A 6,297-nucleotide genomic window follows, 5' to 3' on the forward strand; every position below is an offset into this window, starting at 1 on the left:
ATATTTGTGTCTGATTTAGTTGCTCACATTAGACAAAAGATGATAGGAAAGATAAGGGATCAGACATGTACATAAACCTTCCCCTTTCTTACCTTATCACCAACTCCCAATTTTTTTTTTATCACCATCCTGCACGATTGATATCTGATATCTGATTAAGATCAACAACATATAATTATATAAGATTGAGAAAAGGGGGAAGAACATACCCTCGAATTTCAAAGAATTTGGATCTGAGTTCATCACCAACTCTCATGGCATCCAAAACCTTCCACCCATTCTTAAACAAAGTCAATGACGTTCCTCCGGTTCACAACAACTATGCCTGCTCCAACACCACCGATCGAACCCCCAATTTTAACATAAAACATATCCTAACAAAATAATAAACATTAGCAGTCACAACTTTCGTGATACAAGAAATTAGAAATGTAAGTAACTTGTGTAGCGAAACAGTGGAGAGGCCGGCAATTCCTGCTTCGACGATGGCTACCACTAATTATTGTTAGAGATGTGAGTTTGGGGTGTTTGGCCGAGGCAAAAGTCCTTTTAAGAAAAAATAAAAGATAAAAGATGTTTGATAAAAACATTTTTAAAAGCTATTTTTGGATTTTGGATATAAGGATAATGATTTTTTTAGAAAAATCAGGAAAACCTGACTTTTTGCAACTTTTCCTAAAAGGACTTTTGGCCTCTCAAAAGATAAGTCAAACACCATCTTTGATTAGTTGAGGGGTTTTTTTGTTCGAATCGGAAGCTAGTAATATGTGGTAGGAGGATTACCGGTTTGTTGATGAAGAGAAGCATAGTGAAGGGGATTACCGGTTTGTTGATGAAGAGAAGCATAGTGAAGGGGCAAGAAAGGCGAAAATAATGTTGACATTGTTGTGTTTGGCTTTTGGGTGTTTCAGAGAAGAAGATGCATCTTTTATGTATTTAATTTTAGTTTAAAATAAAAAAATAAAAAAGTTATATAATCAAAGGGTAACCGGTGGAACCATGGATTAATTAGATTTTTCTTCTATTTATAGTTTAGTGATCTATTGTACAGAAAAATATTAGTGATCAAATCGGAAAAATGATTAAAATTTATTGTGCTTTTTCCAAATATTAATAACGTTTAGATATATATTATTTTATTTGTTCTTTTACCTTTGTGTATCTTAATTTTATTATATATACTAGTTGTGAGACCCATATATTATATAGGTTAATCTAAAAAAAATTAACTATAAATGTCAAAATATTTGATAACTTTGAATTTATAAGAAAATAAGAAAAATAATGAATAATATAATGTAAATGTTTTTTATTTTTTAAATTTAAACAAATAATTTAAATAAAGAAAATAAAATAATGATCTTTAATTTTGGGAATTTTGAAATTAAAATACACGTTTATTAATGAAATAGATATCCATTTATTGTGGAAAAAATGGTCCCTGTGGTATGCATAAAATAAAAAAACTCATAAAATGACATGTGGAGAAAAATACAAAATTGCAAAAATGGTCCCTGAGGTATGCATTTTTTTGGAGTTTCAGTCTAAACCTCGACTTTTTTGGATTCGTGGTCCTCTTGGCCTACTTTATACGCAAAATTAGTCCCCCGACTTAACTTCCGTTAAGTTATTGCTATTAACCCCCTCATGTGCCTCCCACATGAGGGTATATTTGTCTTTTCACTTATGAGAGACCATTTTTACACCTGAAAAAAACATATCCCCCTTGTTTAAAAAAATTAATATTTATTTATTTATTTATGCATTTGTGCTTGTTCGTATGCCTCTTTGAGGGTTGATTCAGTAATTCTAAAACCATTTGGAAGAAGGCAAGTTTCTTCAAGAGTGAATATATGAATGATTATCGTTTTTTAATACAACTGATTCAAGGTTGTTATTGATCCATGATTCCAGAAGGTTGAAGGAGAGCTGATTTGAAGGAGATCCAACTGAATGATATCGCTGGGATTTTCATCTCCTTCAAACAAACCCCTCGCCATTGACCCTCCCCCATTCATATAACTAGAAAGAAAGCTAACCAGTCCACATACCAAGGTGATATTATTATCCAGATTATAAGTCACTGGTACTGGTGGGATAAAAGTGGAGAATGATAAAGATGTGTTAATAACAAAATACTGACATTGGCATTTACACAAACAGTTAGAGTGCATTCATATAGATTTGATAGAGATGTGATGGGATAAAAGTTTCAACCTATCAACTAATTACTAAAACTAATGTCGTCTCTAAACCAATGATACTCGCATGCTGGATGTACTTAGCCTTGCTCAAAACATTTATGAAAGGATCTATACGTTTATCTTCTGATGACACTCGTTTCACAGGAGATGCCCATCTTCAACTCCATGTCTGCTATAATGATATTTCCTGTCAATGTGATTTGACTTGCCATGATCTTTCAGTTCTTTGGTTAAAACAATTGCGCCTTCATTTTCACAAAAGAGTTCATTTGTTTGTCATTAGTTAGAACGACTCTAATATCCCTGATGAAATTCTTCAACCAGGCAACTTCCTTTGACACTTCACTTGCTGCTATGTACTTTAACTCACAAGTAGAATCAACCACCATTTTCTACTTGGAACTCTTACACGTCACTAATCCACCATTCAATAAGAACACTCAGCCAGATTGTGAATAAAAGTTATCTCTATCTGTTTGGAAGTTGGCATCACTATAACCTGTCACTCTCAAAGTATCATTGCCACCAAGAACTAAGAACATTTATTTGGTTCTTTATAAATACTTTAGAATATTCTTGACTGCTGTCTAATGGGATCTGCTTGGATTATCCTAAAATCTACTAAACATGCTCAAAGCATAAGACACATCAGGATGAGTAGATGTCATAACATACATGATCGTATCTATATCAGATACATATTGGGCTCGACTCATGTCATCTATTTCTTCAGAAGTACTGTGACATTGAGTCTTAGGGGCTGTTTGTTTGCCTCTTATTGCCTCTTAATAAGAGGCATATCTGAATCTTTTCAATTAAGAGTGTTTGTTTATCTATAAATTTCACATCTGAATCTGAAATTTACCTTTTATTCGGTCAGACTTGTTATCACATCTGAAAGAAGAAAAAAAAGGGCCGCTTCCCATCTTGCCCTAATCGCATAAACAGCTGCCCTCCATCGCACACAAGACACATACGCAACCTCTGAGGCTTCGACCTCCTTCCAGCGTCAACACCACCTCCGACACCTCCCTTCGACATCGCCTCTGTTCTCTATTATTCCTTTAGTGTTGGCCACCGCTTCTGCTGGTACAGCTAGCATTGCCAGCAAAAAACGCCTCCAATGAGCCCACTGCGTCGTCGGCTCTCTCGGCGAGTACGTCACATTCACCGACGCCGGGTTCAGATTCAAAATCAGAGAGAATCGTTCCGCCAGTGCTTGCTCAAGTTCCAGTTTCTAATTTGACTTCTTCGTCTTCCATGATTTCATCTTCGCCTGCTCGCAAAAACGCCAGGATCAGGAGTTCATTGATACGTAACCGGCTGAATTATTCTTCTCTGCAAGAATTTATATGTATACAGTCATAATCTGAGCGAGTATATAAAACTAAACTGTGTTCCATTTCCTAATTTTCCATTGAAACTCAAATTTTGTTTGTGTGAGTTAATGTACTGAACTTATCACTTGAATCATGTTTAAAAGTCTATAATGTCATGTTGTTATTCTGCAGGGAGCCCTCAGAGCATCTATCCCGCATTTTAATCTTTAATGTATGATGATGCCGCGTTTATTTCTTAATGTCGCTTGCACTTTTATATGTAGTGTTTGCATCTTATGCAATAACATTAAGGAATGAAGTCACGAAACTTAAGGTATCAAGTTCTTTGACTGTGTACTCTTGCAAATAGATGATTTTGTTAAAGCCTATTTATTCTCCATACAGGAAGAGACTTATGATCTTCATAGAACTTGTTTGAATAAAGAGATTCCTCATGATGAAAGCACATACATTTTCAAACATGAAAGTGTTTGAAGGCAGAAGAGAAAGTGTGCAAGCTAGGGTTTTATGTGCTACATATATGGAACTATTCAAATGGAGAATGTGGTCATTAGATGATTATTCTTGAATTTGTTTAATTGATCAAGTTTCAGTTGTTATTATGGTATTTATATTAGATTTCCAAGTAATAGATTCTGGTCATTAGATGGTTACTCTTGAATTGGCTTAACCGATTAACTTTCAGTTGTGATTATGGTCTTTAGATTAGCAATATTTTTCCATTTTCATGTTCAAGAACATATGTGATTGTGTTTGTATACATTATTTCGTTATTTTTTTTATACAAAATTGCAAGTGTTTTCTTTTGTATGGTGTTTTTATATTTTTTAGTTATTCAAAAAGTTGGTTTAGTTATTTTATAAACAAAAACAATACATAAGGGTAAAATGGTCAATTTTATAATTCAGTATAAGAATTCAGAGGTTCTAACCAAACAACATGTTTAAATTTAGATCTTAAAAATTCAGACTCTCTTAGAAATTCAGACCTCTTAAAAATTCAGATCTTAAAAATACAAATACTACCAAACAGCCCCTTACTCAATTTAAAAGAATGATGAATGGGTAAATCCCCCTTTTTTTGGAATTTTCCATACTGAAACGATTCAATATTTTATCCATGTATGTACTCTAGTTAAATCCAATAAGAAGTTTCTTTCTATCCCTATAAATCCTAATCCTAATAATTTATGTCGCTTCCTCTAGATCCTTCATAGTGAAACATTTTCCAAGCCAATATTTTACTTCTTGAAAGGTTGGAACATTATTTCCTATAAGTAGTATGTTTCCCGTTGTGAGATGCTTGTTTCAATCCATGGATTGATTTCTCAAGCTTACACACTTTATCAGGAAATTGGCATGTATAAAACCTTCTGGCTGGCTCATGTAGATGTCCTCAGTTAACTTTCCATTTAGGAAAGCGGTTTTAACATCCATTTGCCATACCTCATAGTCATGAAAGACAACTATGGAAAGCATTATCCTAATAGACTTGATCTTAGCCACTAGTCATAACCCACATAGCTTTGAAAGAGTGTACTTTCCTATCCATGTCGGTCTTCTTCTTGAAGATCCATTTGCATACTACTGTCTTTTAACCAGGTAAATGATCAACCAAGTTCCATATTTGGCTATCATACATGGACTGAATCTTACTATTTATTGCCTCCCTCTATTTGGAAGCCTCAGGGGCTTGACATTGCTTCCTTGTAGTGAGCAAGTTCATCCAAATCCACTGATGTGTTATCACAGATGAATGTGTGCCCATCTATAGTTTTATGAAAGCCATAAAACTCAGGTGGCACACTTACTCTACTAGATCGATGAATATGTAATAAATTGCCAATGGGCTCCACTGGAATCTCATCCGTGGGTTGAATGCTACTGTTATCTAAGGTTCCATCATTGGATAACTTTATAATTTCTTCCAGGTCAATAGCACTCCCACTCTCCTCTTTGTATATGATCTCTTTCTCATGAAAGACTACCTTTCAAGTTACAAAGACCACATTTTCACTAGGTCTGTCGAATAAGTATTGTAACGCCCGCAGATCCGGGATAGTCAATTTAGAGACAATAAGCATAAAAAATGAGTTTTTTTATGGAAGATTATTTAGAAGGATTAATCCTAACCAAGTTTTAGTATATGTTACAAGGTTCAGTACATATAAAGAACGCCGAAATCCGAGTTATAACGAAGAATTTATGACCCGTCGAAGTTTTTCGTCAAAACCGGCACGACACCGGGAGACGTAAATAGTGAATTTATGATAGATGACTTTTTAGCCTTAGTAATCTAAACAAAAGTCGTAGAATATGTTAAACTGAGAGCTTCCATAAAAAGAACGCCCAAATCTGACTCCGTATGAGGAAGTTGTGAATTTTCTAACATTTGGCATAGCAGTGCAGAGCCCGAAACTCGAATTTTAGTTCGAGAGATTTTTGGCCTACGCAACCTAAATGAGAGTTGAAGATATCATTAATAGGAACTCAACGGTAAAAAGACAGACGGAAACAGAGTTCGTATATAGAAGTTATGAATTTTACGCGGACATTTAACAATATAATCTCCTCCTACTGTTAAATTTAAGATCGGTCGAAAATTAGCCGACAGAGTCTAAATGAAAGTTTTAGATCTTATTTTTACCTACGCGCGGATATAAAGAATTTCGAGAGTGGAGCTTGTTTGTAAAAGATATGGACGAAACTTGGTCCATACTCTTCGAGCCCGATAAATTCAATACAGTTTTGTAA

This window comes from Lactuca serriola, chromosome 8 (assembly GCF_051521515.1).
Source record: "Lactuca serriola cultivar US96UC23 chromosome 8, Lser_US96UC23_V15, whole genome shotgun sequence".
NCBI classification, from domain to species: Eukaryota; Viridiplantae; Streptophyta; class Magnoliopsida; order Asterales; family Asteraceae; genus Lactuca; species Lactuca serriola.